The sequence below is a fragment of the Salminus brasiliensis genome, chromosome 3 (genome assembly GCF_030463535.1).
Source record: "Salminus brasiliensis chromosome 3, fSalBra1.hap2, whole genome shotgun sequence".
In the NCBI taxonomy this organism is placed as follows: Eukaryota; Metazoa; Chordata; class Actinopteri; order Characiformes; family Bryconidae; genus Salminus; species Salminus brasiliensis.
The window spans coordinates 22,919,893-22,941,844 of NC_132880.1; the positions used below are offsets into that span (position 1 = coordinate 22,919,893).

General features: G+C 39.9%; 14 non-coding genes across 14 annotated transcripts; all 14 read right to left on the reverse strand.

Moving 5' to 3' along the window:
• Positions 1-3,455: 3,455 nt before the first annotated feature.
• Positions 3,456-3,526, reverse strand: trnag-gcc (transfer RNA glycine (anticodon GCC)). Its single transcript has one exon. It is a non-coding gene; the product is annotated as a tRNA-Gly (tRNA).
• A 736-nt stretch (positions 3,527-4,262) lies between these two features.
• Positions 4,263-4,333, reverse strand: trnag-gcc (transfer RNA glycine (anticodon GCC)). The gene has a single exon. It is a non-coding gene; the product is annotated as a tRNA-Gly (tRNA).
• A 1,526-nt stretch (positions 4,334-5,859) lies between these two features.
• On the reverse strand, positions 5,860-5,930 carry trnag-gcc (transfer RNA glycine (anticodon GCC)). The gene has a single exon. It is a non-coding gene; the product is annotated as a tRNA-Gly (tRNA).
• A 739-nt stretch (positions 5,931-6,669) lies between these two features.
• On the reverse strand, positions 6,670-6,740 carry trnag-gcc (transfer RNA glycine (anticodon GCC)). Its single transcript has one exon. It is a non-coding gene; the product is annotated as a tRNA-Gly (tRNA).
• Positions 6,741-7,479: 739 nt separating this feature from the next.
• On the reverse strand, positions 7,480-7,550 carry trnag-gcc (transfer RNA glycine (anticodon GCC)). The gene has a single exon. It is a non-coding gene; the product is annotated as a tRNA-Gly (tRNA).
• Positions 7,551-11,945: 4,395 nt separating this feature from the next.
• trnag-gcc (transfer RNA glycine (anticodon GCC)) lies at positions 11,946-12,016 on the reverse strand. Its single transcript has one exon. It is a non-coding gene; the product is annotated as a tRNA-Gly (tRNA).
• Positions 12,017-12,752: 736 nt separating this feature from the next.
• On the reverse strand, positions 12,753-12,823 carry trnag-gcc (transfer RNA glycine (anticodon GCC)). The gene has a single exon. It is a non-coding gene; the product is annotated as a tRNA-Gly (tRNA).
• Positions 12,824-14,349: 1,526 nt separating this feature from the next.
• On the reverse strand, positions 14,350-14,420 carry trnag-gcc (transfer RNA glycine (anticodon GCC)). Its single transcript has one exon. It is a non-coding gene; the product is annotated as a tRNA-Gly (tRNA).
• A 739-nt stretch (positions 14,421-15,159) lies between these two features.
• Positions 15,160-15,230, reverse strand: trnag-gcc (transfer RNA glycine (anticodon GCC)). Its single transcript has one exon. It is a non-coding gene; the product is annotated as a tRNA-Gly (tRNA).
• A 739-nt stretch (positions 15,231-15,969) lies between these two features.
• trnag-gcc (transfer RNA glycine (anticodon GCC)) lies at positions 15,970-16,040 on the reverse strand. The gene has a single exon. It is a non-coding gene; the product is annotated as a tRNA-Gly (tRNA).
• A 744-nt stretch (positions 16,041-16,784) lies between these two features.
• trnag-gcc (transfer RNA glycine (anticodon GCC)) lies at positions 16,785-16,855 on the reverse strand. Its single transcript has one exon. It is a non-coding gene; the product is annotated as a tRNA-Gly (tRNA).
• Positions 16,856-18,001: 1,146 nt separating this feature from the next.
• On the reverse strand, positions 18,002-18,072 carry trnag-gcc (transfer RNA glycine (anticodon GCC)). The gene has a single exon. It is a non-coding gene; the product is annotated as a tRNA-Gly (tRNA).
• A 2,771-nt stretch (positions 18,073-20,843) lies between these two features.
• trnag-gcc (transfer RNA glycine (anticodon GCC)) lies at positions 20,844-20,914 on the reverse strand. The gene has a single exon. It is a non-coding gene; the product is annotated as a tRNA-Gly (tRNA).
• A 738-nt stretch (positions 20,915-21,652) lies between these two features.
• Positions 21,653-21,723, reverse strand: trnag-gcc (transfer RNA glycine (anticodon GCC)). The gene has a single exon. It is a non-coding gene; the product is annotated as a tRNA-Gly (tRNA).
• Between the last annotated feature and the right edge of the window lie 229 nt (positions 21,724-21,952).

Here is a 21,952-nt window from a genome sequence, read left to right on the forward strand (position 1 = left end):
TTAATGCTTTAATGAACATACTTCAGGAATGTTTCGCACTGAAAACACAAACATTTTTATTGACACAAAAACAGCTAAGAGTGTTCAGGCTGAGGGAAGATTTCACAAAACTGTTTTATACTAGAAGACCTTCCAATGGTCTGACAAAATAAGAATGTAAGAAAAATAGCCTATGATGTAGAACATTTTAAAAGCTGGCAACTGCTGCATTGGCCGGGAATCGGACCCTGGTCTGCCGCGTGGCAGGCTAGAATTCTACCACTGAACCACCAATGCTTACATGCGAGTCACATTTGAAATGTAGTATACTGCTCTCCAAAAACCTTTCTGCTCTCCCACAAGCCAGTCGAAAAAACTTCCACTGACCTAACATTGCTTTCCTGACTATGCTTAAGAAATGTTCTGCATTAATGCTTTAATGAACATACTTCAGGAATGTTTCGCACTGAAAGCACAAACTTTTTTTATTGACACACAATAAGCTAATAGTGTTCAGGCTGAGGGAAGATTTCACAAAACTGTTTTATATTAGAAGACCTTCCAACGGTCTGACAAAATAAGAATGTAAGAAAAATAGCCTATGATGTAGAACATTTTAAAAGCTGGCAACTGCTGCATTGGCCAGGAATCGGACCCGGGTCTCCCGCGTGGCAGGCAAGAATTCTACCACTGAACCACCAATGCTTACATGAAAGACTCTTTTAAATGTAGTCTACTGAGCAGAACCTTTCTACTCTCCCACAAGCCAGTCGAAAAAACTACCACTGACCTAACATTGCTTTCCTGACTATGCTTAAGAAATGTTCTGCATTAATGCTTTCATGAACATACTTCAGGAATGTTTCGCACTGAAAACACAAACATTTTTATTGACACAAAAACAGCTAAGAGTGTTCAGGCTGAGGGAAGATTTCACAAAACTGTTTTATACTAGAAGACCTTCCAATGGTCTGACAAAATAAGAATGTAAGAAAAATAGCCTATGATGTAGAACATTTTAAAAGCTGGCAACTGCTGCATTGGCCGGGAATCGGACCCCGGTCTGCCGCGTGGCAGGCTAGAATTCTACCACTGAACCACCAATGCTTACATGCAAGTCACATTTGAAATGTAGTATACTGCTCTCCAAAAACCTTTCTGCTCTCCCACAAGCCAGTCGAAAAAACTTCCACTGACCTAATATTGCTTTCCTGACTATGCTTAAGAAATGTTCTGCATTAATGCTTTCATGAACATACTTCAGGAATGTTTCGCACTGAAAACACAAACATTTTTATTGACACAAAAACAGCTAAGAGTGTTCAGGCTGAGGGAAGATTTCACAAAACTGTTTTATACTAGAAGACCTTCCAATGGTCTGACAAAATAAGAATGTAAGAAAAATAGCCTATGATGTAGAACATTTTAAAAGCTGGCAACTGCTGCATTGTCCGGGAATCAGACCCGGGTCTCCCGCGTGGCAGGCAAGAATTCTACCACTGAACCACCAATGCTTACATGCAAGTCACATTTGAAATGTAGTCTACTGCTCTCCAAAAACCTTTCTGCTCTCCCACAAGCCAGTCGAAAAAACTTCCACTGACCTAATATTGCTTTCCTGACTATGCTTAAGAAATGTTCTGCATTAATGCTTTAATGAACATACTTCAGGAATGTTTCGCACTGAAAACACAACATTTTTTTCCTGACACTCAATATGCTAATAGTGTTCAGGCTGAGGGAAGATTTCACAAAACTGTTTTATATTAGAAGGCCTTCCAACGGTTTGACAAAATAAGAATGTAAGAAAAATAGCCTATGATGTAGAACATTTTAAAAGCTGGCAACTGCTGCATTGGCCGGGAATCGGACCCGGGTCTGCCGCGTGGCAGGCTAGAATTCTACCACTGAACCACCAATGCTTACATGCGAGTCACATTTGAAATGTAGTATACTGCTCTCCAAAAACCTTTCTGCTCTCCCACAAGCCAGTCGAAAAAACTTCCACTGACCTAACATTGCTTTCCTGACTATGCTTAAGAAATGTTCTGCATTAATGCTTTAATGAACATACTTCAGGAATGTTTCGCACTGAAAGCACAAACTTTTTTTATTGACACACAATAAGCTAATAGTGTTCAGGCTGAGGGAAGATTTCACAAAACTGTTTTATATTAGAAGACCTTCCAACGGTCTGACAAAATAAGAATGTAAGAAAAATAGCCTATGATGTAGAACATTTTAAAAGCTGGCAACTGCTGCATTGGCCAGGAATCGGACCCGGGTCTCCCGCGTGGCAGGCAAGAATTCTACCACTGAACCACCAATGCTTACATAAAAGACTCTTTTAAATGTAGTCTACTGAGCAGAACCTTTCTACTCTCCCACAAGCCAGTCGAAAAAACTACCACTGACCTAACATTGCTTTCCTGACTATGCTTAAGAAATGTTCTGCATTAATGCTTTCATGAACATACTTCAGGAATGTTTCGCACTGAAAACACAAACATTTTTATTGACACAAAAACAGCTAAGAGTGTTCAGGCTGAGGGAAGATTTCACAAAACTGTTTTATACTAGAAGACCTTCCAATGGTCTGACAAAATAAGAATGTAAGAAAAATAGCCTATGATGTAGAACATTTTAAAAGCTGGCAACTGCTGCATTGGCCGGGAATCGGACCCCGGTCTGCCGCGTGGCAGGCGAGAATTCTACCACTGAACCACCAATGCTTACATGCAAGTCACATTTGAAATGTAGTATACTGCTCTCCAAAAACCTTTCTGCTCTCCCACAAGCCAGTCGAAAAAACTTCCACTGACCTAATATTGCTTTCCTGACTATGCTTAAGAAATGTTCTGCATTAATGCTTTCATGAACATACTTCAGGAATGTTTCGCACTGAAAACACAAACATTTTTATTGACACAAAAACAGCTAAGAGTGTTCAGGCTGAGGGAAGATTTCACAAAACTGTTTTATACTAGAAGACCTTCCAATGGTCTGACAAAATAAGAATGTAAGAAAAATAGCCTATGATGTAGAACATTTTAAAAGCTGGCAACTGCTGCATTGTCCGGGAATCAGACCCGGGTCTCCCGCGTGGCAGGCAAGAATTCTACCACTGAACCACCAATGCTTACATGCAAGTCACATTTGAAATGTAGTCTACTGCTCTCCAAAAACCTTTCTGCTCTCCCACAAGCCAGTCGAAAAAACTTCCACTGACCTAATATTGCTTTCCTGACTATGCTTAAGAAATGTTCTGCATTAATGCTTTAATGAACATACTTCAGGAATGTTTCGCACTGAAAACACAACATTTTTTTCCTGACACTCAATATGCTAATAGTGTTCAGGCTGAGGGAAGATTTCACAAAACTGTTTTATATTAGAAGACCTTCCAACGGTTTGACAAAATAAGAATGTAAGAAAAATAGCCTATGATGTAGAACATTTTAAAAGCTGGCAACTGCTGCATTGGCCGGGAATCGGACCCGGGTCTCCCGCGTGGCAGGCGAGAATTCTACCACTGAACCACCAATGCTTACATGAAAGAATCTTTTAAATGTAGTCTACTGAGCAGAACCTTTCTGCTCTCCCACAAGCCAGTCGAAAAAACTACCACTGACCTAACATTGCTTTCCTGACTATGCTTAAGAAATGTTCTGCATTAATGCTTTAATGAACATACTTCAGGAATGTTTCGCACTGAAAACACAAATTTTTTATTGACACAAAAACAGCTAAGAGTGTTCAGGCTGAGGGAAGATTTCACAAAACTGTTTTATACTAGAAGACCTTCCAATGGTCTGACAAAATAAGAATGTAAGAAAAATAGCCTATGATTTAGAACATTTTAAAAGCTGGCAACTGCTGCATTGGCCGGGAATCGGACCCGGGTCTCCCGCGTGGCAGGCCAGAATTCTACCACTGAACCACCAATGCTTACATGCAAGTCACATTTGAAATGTAGTATACTGCTCTCCAAAAACCTTTCTGCTCTCCCACAAGCCAGTCGAAAAAACTTCCACTGACCTAACATTGCTTTCCTGACTATGCTTAAGAAATGTTCTGCATTAATGCTTTAATGAACATACTTCAGGAATGTTTCGCACTGAAAAAAACATTTTTTTCCTGACACTCAATAAGCTAATAGTGTTCAGGCTGAGGGAAGATTTCACAAAACTGTTTTATATTAGAAGACCTTCCAACGGTCTGACAAAATAAGAATGTAAGAAAAATAGCCTATGATGTAGAACATTTTAAAAGCTGGCAATTGCTGCATTGGCCGGGAATCGGACCCGGGTCTCCCGCGTGGCAGGCGAGAATTCTACCACTGAACCACCAATGCTTACATGAAAGACTCTTTTAAATGTAGTCTACTGAGCAGAACCTTTCTGCTCTCCCACAAGCCAGTCGAAAAAACTACCACTGACCTAACATTGCTTTCCTGACTATGCTTAAGAAATGTTCTGCATTAATGCTTTCATGAACATACTTCAGGAATGTTTCGCACTGAAAACACAAACATTTTTATTGACACAAAAACAGCTAAGAGTGTTCAGGCTGAGGGAAGATTTCAAAAAACTGTTTTATACTAGAAGACCTTCCAATGGTCTGACAAAATAAGAATGTAAGAAAAATAGCCTATGATGTAGAACATTTTAAAAGCTGGCAACTGCTGCATTGGCCGGGAATCGGACCCGGGTCTCCCGCGTGGCAGGCAAGAATTCTACCACTGAACCACCAAGGCTTACATGCAAGTCACATTTGAAATGTAGTATACTGCTCTCCAAAAACCTTTCTGCTCTCCCACAAGCCAGTCGAAAAAACTTCCACTGACCTAACATTGCTTTCCTGACTATGCTTAAGAAATGTTCTGCATTAATGCTTTAATGAACATACTTCAGGAATGTTTCGCACTGAAAACACAAACTTTTTTTATTGACACACAATAAGCTAATAGTGTTCAGGCTGAGGGAAGATTTCACAAAACTGTTTTATATTAGAAGACCTTCCAACGGTCTGACAAAATAAGAATGTAAGAAAAATAGCCTATGATGTAGAACATTTTAAAAGCTGGCAACTGCTGCATTGGCCGGGAATCGGACCCAGGTCTCCCGCATGGAAGGCAAGAATTCTACCACTGAACCACCAATGCTTACATGCAAGTCATATTTGAAATGTAGTATACTGCTCTCCAAAAACCTTTCTACTCTCCCACAAGCCAGTCGAAAAAACTTCCACTGACCTAACATTGCTTTCCTGACTATGCTTAAGAAATGTTCTGCATTAATGCTTTAATGAACATACTTCAGGAATGTTTCGCACTGAAAACACAAACATTTTTATTGACACAAAAACAGCTAAGAGTGTTCAGGCTGAGGGAAGATTTCACAAAACTGTTTTATACTAGAAGACCTTCCAATGGTCTGACAAAATAAGAATGTAAGAAAAATAGCCTATGATGTAGAACATTTTAAAAGCTGGCAACTGCTGCATTGGCCGGGAATCGGACCCGGGTCAGTCGAAAAAACCACCAATGCTTACATGAAAGACTCTTTTAAATGTAGTCTACTGAGCAGAACCTTTCTGCTCTCCCACAAGCCAGTCGAAAAAACTACCACTGACCTAACATTGCTTTCCTGACTATGCTTAAGAAATGTTCTGCATTAATGCTTTCATGAACATACTTCAGGAATGTTTCGCACTGAAAACACAAACATTTTTATTGACACAAAAACAGCTAAGAGTGTTCAGGCTGAGGGAAGATTTCAAAAAACTGTTTTATACTAGAAGACCTTCCAATGGTCTGACAAAATAAGAATGTAAGAAAAATAGCCTATGATGTAGAACATTTTAAAAGCTGGCAACCAGTGCATTGGCCGGGAATCGGACCCGGGTCTCCCGCGTGGCAGGCGAGAATTCTACCACTGAACCACCAATGCTTACATGAAAGACTCTTTTAAATGTAGTCTACTGAGCAGAACCTTTCTGCTCTCCCATAAGCCAGTCGAAAAAACTACCACTGACCTAACATTGCTTTCCTGACTATGCTTAAGAAATGTTCTGCATTAATACTTTAATGAACATACTTCAGGAATGTTTCGCACTGAAAACACAAACATTTTTATTGACACAAAAACAGTTAAGAGTGTTCAGGCTGAGGGAAGATTTCACAAAACTGTTTTATACTAGAAGACCTTCCAATGGTCTGACAAAATAAGAATGTAAGAAAAATAGCCTATGATGTAGAACATTTTAAAAGCTGGCAACCAGTGCATTGGCCAGGAATCGGACCCAGGTCTCCCGCGTGGCAGGCTAGAATTCTACCACTGAACCACCAATGCTTACTAGCAAGTCAAATTTGAAATGTAGTATACTGCTCTCCAAAAACCTTTCTGCTCTCCCACAAGCCAGTCGAAAAAACTTCCACTGACCTAACATTGCTTTCCTGACTATGCTTAAGAAATGTTCTGCATTAATGCTTTAATGAACATACTTCAGGAATGTTTCGCATTGAAAGCACAAACTTTTTTTATTGACACACAATAAGCTAATAGTGTTCAGGCTGAGGGAAGATTTCACAAAACTGTTTTATATTAGAAGACCTTCCAACGGTCTGACAAAATAAGAATGTAAGAAAAATAGCCTATGATGTAGAACATTTTAAAAGCTGGCAACTGCTGCATTGGCCGGGAATCGGACCCGGGTCTCCCGCGTGGCAGGCGAGAATTCTACCACTGAACCACCAATGCTTACATGAAAGACTCTTTTAAATGTAGTCTACTGAGCAGAACCTTTCTGCTCTCCCACAAGCCAGTCGAAAAAACTACCACTGACCTAACATTGCTTTCCTGACTATGCTTAAGAAATGTTCTGCATTAATGCTTTCATAAACATACTTCAGGAATGTTTCGCACTGAAAACACAAACATTTTTATTGACACAAAAACAGCTAAGAGTGTTCAGGCTGAGGGAAGATTTCAAAAAACTGTTTTATACTAGAAGACCTTCCAATGGTCTGACAAAATAAGAATGTAAGAAAAATAGCCTATGATTTAGAACATTTTAAAAGCTAGCAACTGCTGCATTGGCCAGGAACAGAACCCTGGTCTCCCGCGTGGCAGGCCAGAATTCTACCACTGAACCACCAATGCTTACATGCAAGGCACATTTGAAATGTAGTATACTGCTCTCCAAAAACCTTTCTGCTCTCCCACAAGCCAGTCGAAAAAACTTCCACTGACCTAACATTGCTTTCCTGACTATGCTTAAGAAATGTTCTGCATTAATGCTTTAATGAACATACTTCAGGAATGTTTCGCACTGAAAACACAACATTTTTTTCCTGACACTCAATAAGCTAATAGTGTTCAGGCTGAGGGAAGATTTCACAAAACTGTTTTATATTAGAAGACCTTCCAACGGTCTGACAAAATAAGAATGTAAGAAAAATAGCCTATGATGTAGAACATTTTAAAAGCTGACAACTGCTGCATTGGCCGGGAATCGGACCCGGGTCTCCCGCGTGGCAGGCGAGAATTCTACCACTGAACCACCAATGCTTACATGCAAGACTCTTTTAAATGTAGTCTACTGAGCAGAACCTTTCTACTCTCCCACAAGCCAGTCGAAAAAACTACCACTGACCTAACATTGCTTTCCTGACTATGCTTAAGAAATGTTCTGCATTAATGCTTTCATGAACATACTTCAGGAATGTTTCGCACTGAAAACACAAACATTTTTATTGACACAAAAACAGCTAAGAGTGTTCAGGCTGAGGGAAGATTTCACAAAACTGTTTTATACTAGAAGACCTTCCAATGGTCTGACAAAATAAGAATGTAAGAAAAATAGCCTATGATGTAGAACATTTTAAAAGCTGGCAACTGCTGCATTGGCCGGGAATCGGACCCCGGTCTGCCGCGTGGCAGGCGAGAATTCTACCACTGAACCACCAATGCTTACATGCAAGTCACATTTGAAATGTAGTATACTGCTCTCCAAAAACCTTTCTGCTCTCCCACAAGCCAGTCGAAAAAACTTCCACTGACCTAATATTGCTTTCCTGACTATGCTTAAGAAATGTTCTGCATTAATGCTTTCATGAACATACTTCAGGAATGTTTCGCACTGAAAACACAAACATTTTTATTGACACAAAAACAGCTAAGAGTGTTCAGGCTGAGGGAAGATTTCACAAAACTGTTTTATACTAGAAGACCTTCCAATGGTCTGACAAAATAAGAATGTAAGAAAAATAGCCTATGATGTAGAACATTTTTAAAGCTGGCAACTGCTGCATTGTCCGGGAATCAGACCCGGGTCTCCCGCGTGGCAGGCAAGAATTCTACCACTGAACCACCAATGCTTACATGCAAGTCACATTTGAAATGTAGTATACTGCTCTCCAAAAACCTTTCTGCTCTCCCACAAGCCAGTCGAAAAAACTTCCACTGACCTAACATTGCTTTCCTGACTATGCTTAAGAAATGTTCTGCATTAATGCTTTAATGAACATACTTCAGGAATGTTTCGCATTGAAAGCACAAACTTTTTTTATTGACACACAATAAGCTAATAGTGTTCAGGCTGAGGGAAGATTTCACAAAACTGTTTTATATTAGAAGACCTTCCAACGGTCTGACAAAATAAGAATGTAAGAAAAATAGCCTATGATGTAGAACATTTTAAAAGCTGGCATCTGCTGCATTGGCCGGGAATCTGACCCGGGTCTCCCGCGTGGCAGGCGAGAATTCTACCACTGAACCACCAATGCTTACATGAAAGACGCTTTTAAATGTAGTCTACTGAGCAGAACCTTTCTGCTCTCCCACAAGCCAGTCGAAAAAACTACCACTGACCTAACATTGCTTTCCTGACTATGCTTAAGAAATGTTCTGCATTAATGCTTTCATAAACATACTTCAGGAATGTTTCGCACTGAAAACACAAACATTTTTATTGACACAAAAACAGCTAAGAGTGTTCAGGCTGAGGGAAGATTTCAAAAAACTGTTTTATACTAGAAGACCTTCCAATGGTCTGACAAAATAAGAATGTAAGAAAAATAGCCTATGATTTAGAACATTTTAAAAGCTAGCAACTGCTGCATTGGCCAGGAACAGAACCCTGGTCTCCCGCGTGGCAGGCCAGAATTCTACCACTGAACCACCAATGCTTACATGCAAGTCACATTTGAAATGTAGTATACTGCTCTCCAAAAACCTTTCTGCTCTCCCACAAGCCAGTCGAAAAAACTTCCACTGACCTAACATTGCTTTCCTGACTATGCTTAAGAAATGTTCTGCATTAATGCTTTCATGAACATACTTCAGGAATGTTTCGCACTGAAAACACAAACATTTTTATTGACACAAAAACAGCTAAGAGTGTTCAGGCTGAGGGAAGATTTCACAAAACTGTTTTATACTAGAAGACCTTCCAATGGTCTGACAAAATAAGAATGTAAGAAAAATAGCCTATGATGTAGAACATTTTAAAAGCTGGCAACTGCTGCATTGGCCGGGAATCGGACCCCGGTCTGCCGCGTGGCAGGCGAGAATTCTACCACTGAACCACCAATGCTTACATGCAAGTCACATTTGAAATGTAGTATACTGCTCTCCAAAAACCTTTCTGCTCTCCCACAAGCCAGTCGAAAAAACTTCCACTGACCTAATATTGCTTTCCTGACTATGCTTAAGAAATGTTCTGCATTAATGCTTTCATGAACATACTTCAGGAATGTTTCGCACTGAAAACACAACCATTTTTATTGACACAAAAACAGCTAAGAGTGTTCAGGCTGAGGGAAGATTTCACAAAACTGTTTTATACTAGAAGACCTTCCAATGGTCTGACAAAATAAGAATGTAAGAAAAATAGCCTATGATGTAGAACATTTTAAAAGCTGGCAACTGCTGCATTGTCCGGGAATCAGACCCGGGTCTCCCGCGTGGCAGGCAAGAATTCTACCACTGAACCACCAATGCTTACATGCAAGTCACATTTGAAATGTAGTCTACTGCTCTCCAAAAACCTTTCTGCTCTCCCACAAGCCAGTCGAAAAAACTTCCACTGACCTAATATTGCTTTCCTGACTATGCTTAAGAAATGTTCTGCATTAATGCTTTAATGAACATACTTCAGGAATGTTTCGCACTGAAAACACAACATTTTTTTCCTGACACTCAATATGCTAATAGTGTTCAGGCTGAGGGAAGATTTCACAAAACTGTTTTATATTAGAAGGCCTTCCAACGGTTTGACAAAATAAGAATGTAAGAAAAATAGCCTATGATGTAGAACATTTTAAAAGCTGGCAACTGCTGCATTGGCCGGGAATCGGACCCGGGTCTGCCGCGTGGCAGGCTAGAATTCTACCACTGAACCACCAATGCTTCCATGCGAGTCACATTTGAAATGTAGTATACTGCTCTCCAAAAACCTTTCTGCTCTCCCACAAGCCAGTCGAAAAAACTTCCACTGACCTAACATTGCTTTCCTGACTATGCTTAAGAAATGTTCTGCATTAATGCTTTAATGAACATACTTCAGGAATGTTTCGCACTGAAAGCACAAACTTTTTTTATTGACACACAATAAGCTAATAGTGTTCAGGCTGAGGGAAGATTTCACAAAACTGTTTTATATTAGAAGACCTTCCAACGGTCTGACAAAATAAGAATGTAAGAAAAATAGCCTATGATGTAGAACATTTTAAAAGCTGGCAACTGCTGCATTGGCCAGGAATCGGACCCGGGTCTCCCGCGTGGCAGGCAAGAATTCTACCACTGAACCACCAATGCTTACATGAAAGACTCTTTTAAATGTAGTCTACTGAGCAGAACCTTTCTACTCTCCCACAAGCCAGTCGAAAAAACTACCACTGACCTAACATTGCTTTCCTGACTATGCTTAAGAAATGTTCTGCATTAATGCTTTCATGAACATACTTCAGGAATGTTTCGCACTGAAAACACAAACATTTTTATTGACACAAAAACAGCTAAGAGTGTTCAGGCTGAGGGAAGATTTCACAAAACTGTTTTATACTAGAAGACCTTCCAATGGTCTGACAAAATAAGAATGTAAGAAAAATAGCCTATGATGTAGAACATTTTAAAAGCTGGCAACTGCTGCATTGGCCGGGAATCGGACCCCGGTCTGCCGCGTGGCAGGCGAGAATTCTACCACTGAACCACCAATGCTTACATGCAAGTCACATTTGAAATGTAGTATACTGCTCTCCAAAAACCTTTCTGCTCTCCCACAAGCCAGTCGAAAAAACTTCCACTGACCTAATATTGCTTTCCTGACTATGCTTAAGAAATGTTCTGCATTAATGCTTTCATGAACATACTTCAGGAATGTTTCGCACTGAAAACACAAACATTTTTATTGACACAAAAACAGCTAAGAGTGTTCAGGCTGAGGGAAGATTTCACAAAACTGTTTTATACTAGAAGACCTTCCAATGGTCTGACAAAATAAGAATGTAAGAAAAATAGCCTATGATGTAGAACATTTTAAAAGCTGGCAACTGCTGCATTGTCCGGGAATCAGACCCGGGTCTCCCGCGTGGCAGGCAAGAATTCTACCACTGAACCACCAATGCTTACATGCAAGTCACATTTGAAATGTAGTCTACTGCTCTCCAAAAACCTTTCTGCTCTCCCACAAGCCAGTCGAAAAAACTTCCACTGACCTAATATTGCTTTCCTGACTATGCTTAAGAAATGTTCTGCATTAATGCTTTAATGAACATACTTCAGGAATGTTTCGCACTGAAAACACAACATTTTTTTCCTGACACTCAATATGCTAATAGTGTTCAGGCTGAGGGAAGATTTCACAAAACTGTTTTATATTAGAAGACCTTCCAACGGTTTGACAAAATAAGAATGTAAGAAAAATAGCCTATGATGTAGAACATTTTAAAAGCTGGCAACTGCTGCATTGGCCGGGAATCGGACCCGGGTCTCCCGCGTGGCAGGCGAGAATTCTACCACTGAACCACCAATGCTTACATGAAAGAATCTTTTAAATGTAGTCTACTGAGCAGAACCTTTCTGCTCTCCCACAAGCCAGTCGAAAAAACTACCACTGACCTAACATTGCTTTCCTGACTATGCTTAAGAAATGTTCTGCATTAATGCTTTAATGAACATACTTCAGGAATGTTTCGCACTGAAAACACAAATTTTTTATTGACACAAAAACAGCTAAGAGTGTTCAGGCTGAGGGAAGATTTCACAAAACTGTTTTATACTAGAAGACCTTCCAATGGTCTGACAAAATAAGAATGTAAGAAAAATAGCCTATGATTTAGAACATTTTAAAAGCTGGCAACTGCTGCATTGGCCGGGAATCGGACCCGGGTCTCCCGCGTGGCAGGCCAGAATTCTACCACTGAACCACCAATGCTTACATGCAAGTCACATTTGAAATGTAGTATACTGCTCTCCAAAAACCTTTCTGCTCTCCCACAAGCCAGTCGAAAAAACTTCCACTGACCTAACATTGCTTTCCTGACTATGCTTAAGAAATGTTCTGCATTAATGCTTTAATGAACATACTTCAGGAATGTTTCGCACTGAAAAAAACATTTTTTTCCTGACACTCAATAAGCTAATAGTGTTCAGGCTGAGGGAAGATTTCACAAAACTGTTTTATATTAGAAGACCTTCCAACGGTCTGACAAAATAAGAATGTAAGAAAAATAGCCTATGATGTAGAACATTTTAAAAGCTGGCAATTGCTGCATTGGCCGGGAATCGGACCCGGGTCTCCCGCGTGGCAGGCGAGAATTCTACCACTGAACCACCAATGCTTACATGAAAGACTCTTTTAAATGTAGTCTACTGAGCAGAACCTTTCTGCTCTCCCACAAGCCAGTCGAAAAAACTACCACTGACCTAACATTGCTTTCCTGACTATGCTTAAGAAATGTTCTGCATTAATGCTTTCATGAACATACTTCAGGAATGTTTCGCACTGAAAACACAAACATTTTTATTGACACAAAAACAGCTAAGAGTGTTCAGGCTGAGGGAAGATTTCAAAAAACTGTTTTATACTAGAAGACCTTCCAATGGTCTGACAAAATAAGAATGTAAGAAAAATAGCCTATGATGTAGAACATTTTAAAAGCTGGCAACTGCTGCATTGGCCGGGAATCGGACCCGGGTCTCCCGCGTGGCAGGCAAGAATTCTACCACTGAACCACCAAGGCTTACATGCAAGTCACATTTGAAATGTAGTATACTGCTCTCCAAAAACCTTTCTGCTCTCCCACAAGCCAGTCGAAAAAACTTCCACTGACCTAACATTGCTTTCCTGACTATGCTTAAGAAATGTTCTGCATTAATGCTTTAATGAACATACTTCAGGAATGTTTCGCACTGAAAACACAAACTTTTTTTATTGACACACAATAAGCTAATAGTGTTCAGGCTGAGGGAAGATTTCACAAAACTGTTTTATATTAGAAGACCTTCCAACGGTCTGACAAAATAAGAATGTAAGAAAAATAGCCTATGATGTAGAACATTTTAAAAGCTGGCAACTGCTGCATTGGCCGGGAATCGGACCCAGGTCTCCCGCATGGAAGGCAAGAATTCTACCACTGAACCACCAATGCTTACATGCAAGTCATATTTGAAATGTAGTATACTGCTCTCCAAAAACCTTTCTACTCTCCCACAAGCCAGTCGAAAAAACTTCCACTGACCTAACATTGCTTTCCTGACTATGCTTAAGAAATGTTCTGCATTAATGCTTTAATGAACATACTTCAGGAATGTTTCGCACTGAAAACACAAACATTTTTATTGACACAAAAACAGCTAAGAGTGTTCAGGCTGAGGGAAGATTTCACAAAACTGTTTTATACTAGAAGACCTTCCAATGGTCTGACAAAATAAGAATGTAAGAAAAATAGCCTATGATGTAGAACATTTTAAAAGCTGGCAACTGCTGCATTGGCCGGGAATCGGACCCGGGTCAGTCGAAAAAACCACCAATGCTTACATGAAAGACTCTTTTAAATGTAGTCTACTGAGCAGAACCTTTCTGCTCTCCCACAAGCCAGTCGAAAAAACTACCACTGACCTAACATTGCTTTCCTGACTATGCTTAAGAAATGTTCTGCATTAATGCTTTCATGAACATACTTCAGGAATGTTTCGCACTGAAAACACAAACATTTTTATTGACACAAAAACAGCTAAGAGTGTTCAGGCTGAGGGAAGATTTCAAAAAACTGTTTTATACTAGAAGACCTTCCAATGGTCTGACAAAATAAGAATGTAAGAAAAATAGCCTATGATGTAGAACATTTTAAAAGCTGGCAACCAGTGCATTGGCCGGGAATCGGACCCGGGTCTCCCGCGTGGCAGGCGAGAATTCTACCACTGAACCACCAATGCTTACATGAAAGACTCTTTTAAATGTAGTCTACTGAGCAGAACCTTTCTGCTCTCCCATAAGCCAGTCGAAAAAACTACCACTGACCTAACATTGCTTTCCTGACTATGCTTAAGAAATGTTCTGCATTAATGCTTTAATGAACATACTTCAGGAATGTTTCGCACTGAAAACACAAACATTTTTATTGACACAAAAACAGTTAAGAGTGTTCAGGCTGAGGGAAGATTTCACAAAACTGTTTTATACTAGAAGACCTTCCAATGGTCTGACAAAATAAGAATGTAAGAAAAATAGCCTATGATGTAGAACATTTTAAAAGCTGGCAACCAGTGCATTGGCCAGGAATCGGACCCAGGTCTCCCGCGTGGCAGGCTAGAATTCTACCACTGAACCACCAATGCTTACTAGCAAGTCAAATTTGAAATGTAGTATACTGCTCTCCAAAAACCTTTCTGCTCTCCCACAAGCCAGTCGAAAAAACTTCCACTGACCTAACATTGCTTTCCTGACTATGCTTAAGAAATGTTCTGCATTAATGCTTTAATGAACATACTTCAGGAATGTTTCGCATTGAAAGCACAAACTTTTTTTATTGACACACAATAAGCTAATAGTGTTCAGGCTGAGGGAAGATTTCACAAAACTGTTTTATATTAGAAGACCTTCCAACGGTCTGACAAAATAAGAATGTAAGAAAAATAGCCTATGATGTAGAACATTTTAAAAGCTGGCAACTGCTGCATTGGCCGGGAATCGGACCCGGGTCTCCCGCGTGGCAGGCGAGAATTCTACCACTGAACCACCAATGCTTACATGAAAGACTCTTTTAAATGTAGTCTACTGAGCAGAACCTTTCTGCTCTCCCACAAGCCAGTCGAAAAAACTACCACTGACCTAACATTGCTTTCCTGACTATGCTTAAGAAATGTTCTGCATTAATGCTTTCATAAACATACTTCAGGAATGTTTCGCACTGAAAACACAAACATTTTTATTGACACAAAAACAGCTAAGAGTGTTCAGGCTGAGGGAAGATTTCAAAAAACTGTTTTATACTAGAAGACGTTCCAATGGTCTGACAAAATAAGAATGTAAGAAAAATAGCCTATGATTTAGAACATTTTAAAAGCTAGCAACTGCTGCATTGGCCAGGAACAGAACCCTGGTCTCCCGCGTGGCAGGCCAGAATTCTACCACTGAACCACCAATGCTTACATGCAAGGCACATTTGAAATGTAGTATACTGCTCTCCAAAAACCTTTCTGCTCTCCCACAAGCCAGTCGAAAAAACTTCCACTGACCTAACATTGCTTTCCTGACTATGCTTAAGAAATGTTCTGCATTAATGCTTTAATGAACATACTTCAGGAATGTTTCGCACTGAAAACACAACATTTTTTTCCTGACACTCAATAAGCTAATAGTGTTCAGGCTGAGGGAAGATTTCACAAAACTGTTTTATATTAGAAGACCTTCCAACGGTCTGACAAAATAAGAATGTAAGAAAAATAGCCTATGATGTAGAACATTTTAAAAGCTGACAACTGCTGCATTGGCCGGGAATCGGACCCGGGTCTCCCGCGTGGCAGGCGAGAATTCTACCACTGAACCACCAATGCTTACATGCAAGTCACATTTGAAATGTAGTATACTGCTCTCCAAAAACCTTTCTGCTCTCCCACAAGCCAGTCAAAAAAACTTCCACTGACCTAACATTGCTTTCCTGACTATGCTTAAGAAATGTTCTACATTAATGCTTTAATGAACATACTTCAGGAATGTTTCGCACTGAAAACACAAACATTTTTATTGACACAAAAACAGCTAAGAGTGTTCAGGCTGAGGGAAGATTTCACAAAACTGTTTTATACTAGAAGACCTTCCAATGGTCTGACAAAATAAGAATGTAAGAAAAATAGCCTATGATGTAGAACATTTTAAAAGCTGGCAACTGCTGCATTGGCCGGGAATCGGACCCGGGTCTGCCGCGTGGCAGGCTAGAATTCTACCACTGAACCACCAATGCTTACATGCGAGTCACATTTGAAATGTAGTATACTGCTCTCCAAAAACCTTTCTGCTCTCCCACAAGCCAGTCGAAAAAACTTCCACTGACCTAACATTGCTTTCCTGACTATGCTTAAGAAATGTTCTGCATTAATGCTTTAATGAACATACTTCAGGAATGTTTCGCACTGAAAACACAAACTTTTTTTATTGACACACAATAAGCTAATAGTGTTCAGGCTGAGGGAAGATTTCACAAAACTGTTTTATATTAGAAGACCTTCCAACGGTCTGACAAAATAAGAATGTAAGAAAAATAGCCTATGATGTAGAACATTTTAAAAGCTGGCAACTGCTGCATTGGCCGGGAATCGGACCCGGGTCTCCCGCGTGGCAGGCGAGAATTCTACCACTGAACCACCAATGCTTACATGAAAGACTCTTTTAAATGTAGTCTACTGAGCAGAACCTTTCTGCTCTCCCACAAGCCAGTCGAAAAAACTACCACTGACCTAACATTGCTTTCCTGACTATGCTTAAGAAATGTTCTGCATTAATGCTTTCATAAACATACTTCAGGAATGTTTCGCACTGAAAACACAAACATTTTTATTGACACAAAAACAGCTAAGAGTGTTCAGGCTGAGGGAAGATTTCAAAAAACTGTTTTATACTAGAAGACCTTCCAATGGTCTGACAAAATAAGAATGTAAGAAAAATAGCCTATGATTTAGAACATTTTAAAAGCTGGCAACTGCTGCATTGGCCAGGAATAGAACCCGGGTATCCCACGTGGCAGGCCAGAATTCTACCACTGAACCACCAATGCTTACATGCAAGTCACATTTGAAATGTAGTATACTGCTCTCCAAAAACCTTTCTGCTCTCCCACAAGCCAGTCAAAAAAACTTCCACTGACCTAACATTGCTTTCCTGACTATGCTTAAGAAATGTTCTACATTAATGCTTTAATGAACATACTTCAGGAATGTTTCGCACTGAAAACACAAACATTTTTATTGACACAAAAGCAGCTAAGAGTGTTCAGGCTGAGGGAAGATTTCACAAAACTGTTTTATACTAGAAGACCTTCCAATGGTCTGACAAAATAAGAATGTAAGAAAAATAGCCTATGATGTAGAACATTTTAAAAGCTGGCAACTGCTGCATTGGCCGGGAATCGGACCCGGGTCTGCCGCGTGGCAGGCTAGAATTCTACCACTGAACCACCAATGCTTACATGCGAGTCACATTTGAAATGTAGTATACTGCTCTCCAAAAACCTTTCTGCTCTCCCACAAGCCAGTCGAAAAAACTTCCACTGACCTAACATTGCTTTCCTGACTATGCTTAAGAAATGTTCTGCATTAATGCTTTAATGAACATACTTCAGGAATGTTTCGCACTGAAAACACAAACTTTTTTTATTGACACACAATAAGCTAATAGTGTTCAGGCTGAGGGAAGATTTCACAAAACTGTTTTATATTAGAAGACCTTCCAACGGTCTGACAAAATAAGAATGTAAGAAAAATAGCCTATGATGTAGAACATTTTAAAAGCTGGCAACTGCTGCATTGGCCGGGAATCGGACCCGGGTCTCCCGCGTGGCAGGCGAGAATTCTACCACTGAACCACCAATGCTTACATGAAAGACTCTTTTAAATGTAGTCTACTGAGCAGAACCTTTCTGCTCTCCCACAAGCCAGTCGAAAAAACTACCACTGACCTAACATTGCTTTCCTGACTATGCTTAAGAAATGTTCTGCATTAATGCTTTCATAAACATACTTCAGGAATGTTTCGCACTGAAAACACAAACATTTTTATTGACACAAAAACAGCTAAGAGTGTTCAGGCTGAGGGAAGATTTCAAAAAACTGTTTTATACTAGAAGACCTTCCAATGGTCTGACAAAATAAGAATGTAAGAAAAATAGCCTATGATTTAGAACATTTTAAAAGCTGGCAACTGCTGCATTGGCCAGGAATAGAACCCGGGTATCCCACGTGGCAGGCCAGAATTCTACCACTGAACCACCAATGCTTACATGCAAGTCACATTTGAAATGTAGTATACTGCTCTCCAAAAACCTTTCTGCTCTCCCACAAGCCAGTCGAAAAAACTTCCACTGACCTAATATTGCTTTCCTGACTATGCTTAAGAAATGTTCTGCATTAATGCTTTAATGAACATACTTCAGGAATGTTTCGCACTGAAAACACAACATTTTTTTCCTGACACTCAATAAGCTAATAGTGTTCAGGCTGAGGGAAGATTTCACAAAACTGTTTTATATTAGAAGACCTTCCAACAGTCTGACAAAATAAGAATGTAAGAAAAATAGCCTATGATGTAGAACATTTTAAAAGCTGGCAACTGCTGCATTGGCCGGGAATCAGACCCGGGTCTCCCGCATGGCAGGCGAGAATTCTACCACTGAACCACCAATGCTTACATGCAAGTCACATTTGAAATGTAGTATACTGCTCTCCAAAAACCTTTCTGCTCTCCCACAAGCCAGTCGAAAAAACTTCCACTGACCTAACATTGCTTTCCTGACTATGCTTAAGAAATGTTCTACATTAATGCTTTAATGAACATACTTCAGGAATGTTTCGCACTGAAAACACAAACATTTTTATTGACACAAAAACAGCTAAGAGTGTTCAGGCTGAGGGAAGATTTCACAAAACTGTTTTATACTAGGAGACCTTCCAATGGTCTGACAAAATAAGAATGTAAGAAAAATAGCCTATGATGTAGAACATTTTAAAAGCTGGCAACTGCTGCATTGGCCAGGAATCAGACCCGGGTCTCCCGCGTGGCAGGCAAGAATTCTACCACTGAACCACCAATGCTTACATGCAAGTCATATTTGAAATGTAGTCTACTGCTCTCCAAAAACCTTTCTGCTCTCCCACAAGCCAGTCGAAAAAACTTCCACTGACCTAACATTGCTTTCCTGACTATGCTTAAGAAATGTTCTGCATTAATGCTTTAATGAACATACTTCAGGAATGTTTCGCACTGAAAACACTAACTTTTTTTATTGACACACAATAAGCTAATAGAGTTCAGGCTGAGGGAAGATTTCACAAAACTGTTTTATATTAGAAGACCTTCCAACGGTCTGACAAAATAAGAATGTAAGAAAAATAGCCTATGATGTAGAACATTTTAAAAGCTGGCAACTGCTGCATTGGCCGGGAATCGGACCCAGGTGTCTCGCGTGGCAGGCGAGAATTCTACCACTGAACCACCAATGCTTACATGAAAGACTCTTTTAAATGTAGTCTACTGAGCAGAACCTTTCTGCTCTCCCACAAGCCAGTCGAAAAAACTACCACTGACCTAACATTGCTTTCCTGACTATGCTTAAGAAATGTTCTGCATTAATGCTTTCATAAACATACTTCAGGAATGTTTCGCACTGAAAACACAAACATTTTTATTGACACAAAAACAGCTAAGAGTGTTCAGGCTGAGGGAAGATTTCAAAAAACTGTTTTATACTAGAAGACCTTCCAATGGTCTGACAAAATAAGAATGTAAGAAAAATAGCCTATGATTTAGAACATTTTAAAAGCTGGCAACTGCTGCATTGGCCAGGAATAGAACCAGGGTATCCCGCGTGGCAGGCCAGAATTCTACCACTGAACCACCAATGCTTACATGCAAGTCACATTTGAAATGTAGTATACTGCTCTCCAAAAACCTTTCTGCTCTCCCACAAGCCAGTCGAAAAATCTTCCACTGACCTAATATTGCTTTCCTGACTATGCTTAAGAAATGTCCTGCATTAATGCTTTAATGAACATACTTCAGGAATGTTTCGCACTGAAAACACAACATTTTTTTCCTGACACTCAATAAGCTAATAGTGTTCAGGCTGAGGGAAGATTTCAAAAAACTGTTTTATATTAGAAGACCTTCCAACGGTCTGACAAAATAAGAATGTAAGAAAAAAAGCCTATGATGTAGAACATTTTAAAAGCTGGCAACTGCTGCATTGGCCAGGAATCGGACCCGGGTGTCTCGCGTGGCAGGCGAGAACTCTACCACTGAACCACCAATGCTTACATGCAAGTCACATTTGAAATGTAGTATACTGCTCTCCAAAAACCTTTCTGCTCTCCCACAAGCCAGTCGAAAAAACTTCCACTGACCTAACATTGCTTTCCTGACTATGCTTAAGAAATGTTCTACATTAATGATTTAATGAACATACTTCAGGAATGTTTCGCACTGAAAACACAAACATTTTTATTGACACAAAAACAGCTAAGAGTGTTCAGGCTGAGGGAAGATTTCACAAAACTGTTTTATACTAGGAGACCTTCCAATGGTCTGACAAAATAAGAATGTAAGAAAAATAGCCTATGATGTAGAACATTTTAAAAGCTGGCAACTGCTGCATTGGCCGGGAATCGGACCCGGGTCTCCCGCGTGGCAGGCGAGAATTCTACCACTGAACCACCAATGCTTACATGAAAGACTCTTTTAAATGTAGTCTACTGAGCAGAACCTTTCTGCTCTCCCACAAGCCAGTCGAAAAAACTACCACTGACCTAACATTGCTTTCCTGACTATGCTTAAGAAATGTTCTGCATTAATGCTTTCTTGAACATACTTCAGGAATGTTTCGCACTGAAAACACAAACATTTTTATTGACACAAAAACAGCTAAGAGTGTTCAGGCTGAGGGAAGATTTCACAAAACTGTTTTATACTAGAAGACCTTCCAATGGTCTGACAAAATAAGAATGTAAGAAAAATAGCCTATGATGTAGAACATTTTAAAAGCTGGCAACTGTTTCATTGGCCGGGAATCGGACCCGGGTCTCCCGCGTGGCAGGCAAGAATTCTACCACTGAACCACCAACGCTTACATGCAAGTCACATTTGAAATGTAGTCTACTGCTCTCCAAAAACCTTTCTGCTCTCCCACAAGCCAGTCGAAAAAACTACCACTGACCTAACATTGCTTTCCTGACTATGCTTAAGAAATGTTCTGCATTAATGCTTTAATGAACATACTTCAGGAATGTTTCGCACTGAAAACACAAACATTTTTATTGACACAAAAACAGCTAAGAGTGTTCAGGCTGAGGGAAGATTTCAAAAAACTGTTTTATACTAGAAGACCTTCCAATGGTCTGACAAAATAAGAATGTAAGAAAAATAGCCTATGATGTAGAACATTTTAAAAGCTGGCAACCAGTGCATTGGCCGGGAATCGGACCCGGGTCTCCCGCGTGGCAGGCGAGAATTCTACCACTGAACCACCAATGCTTACATGAAAGACTCTTTTAAATGTAGTCTACTGAGCAGAACCTTTCTGCTCTCCCACAAGCCAGTCGAAAAAACTACCACCGACCTAACATTGCTTTCCTGACTATGCTTAAGAAATGTTCTGCATTAATGCTTTCATGAACATACTTCAGGAATGTTTCGCACTGAAAACACAAACATTTTTATTGACACAAAAACAGCTAAGAGTGTTCAGGCTGAGGGAAGATTT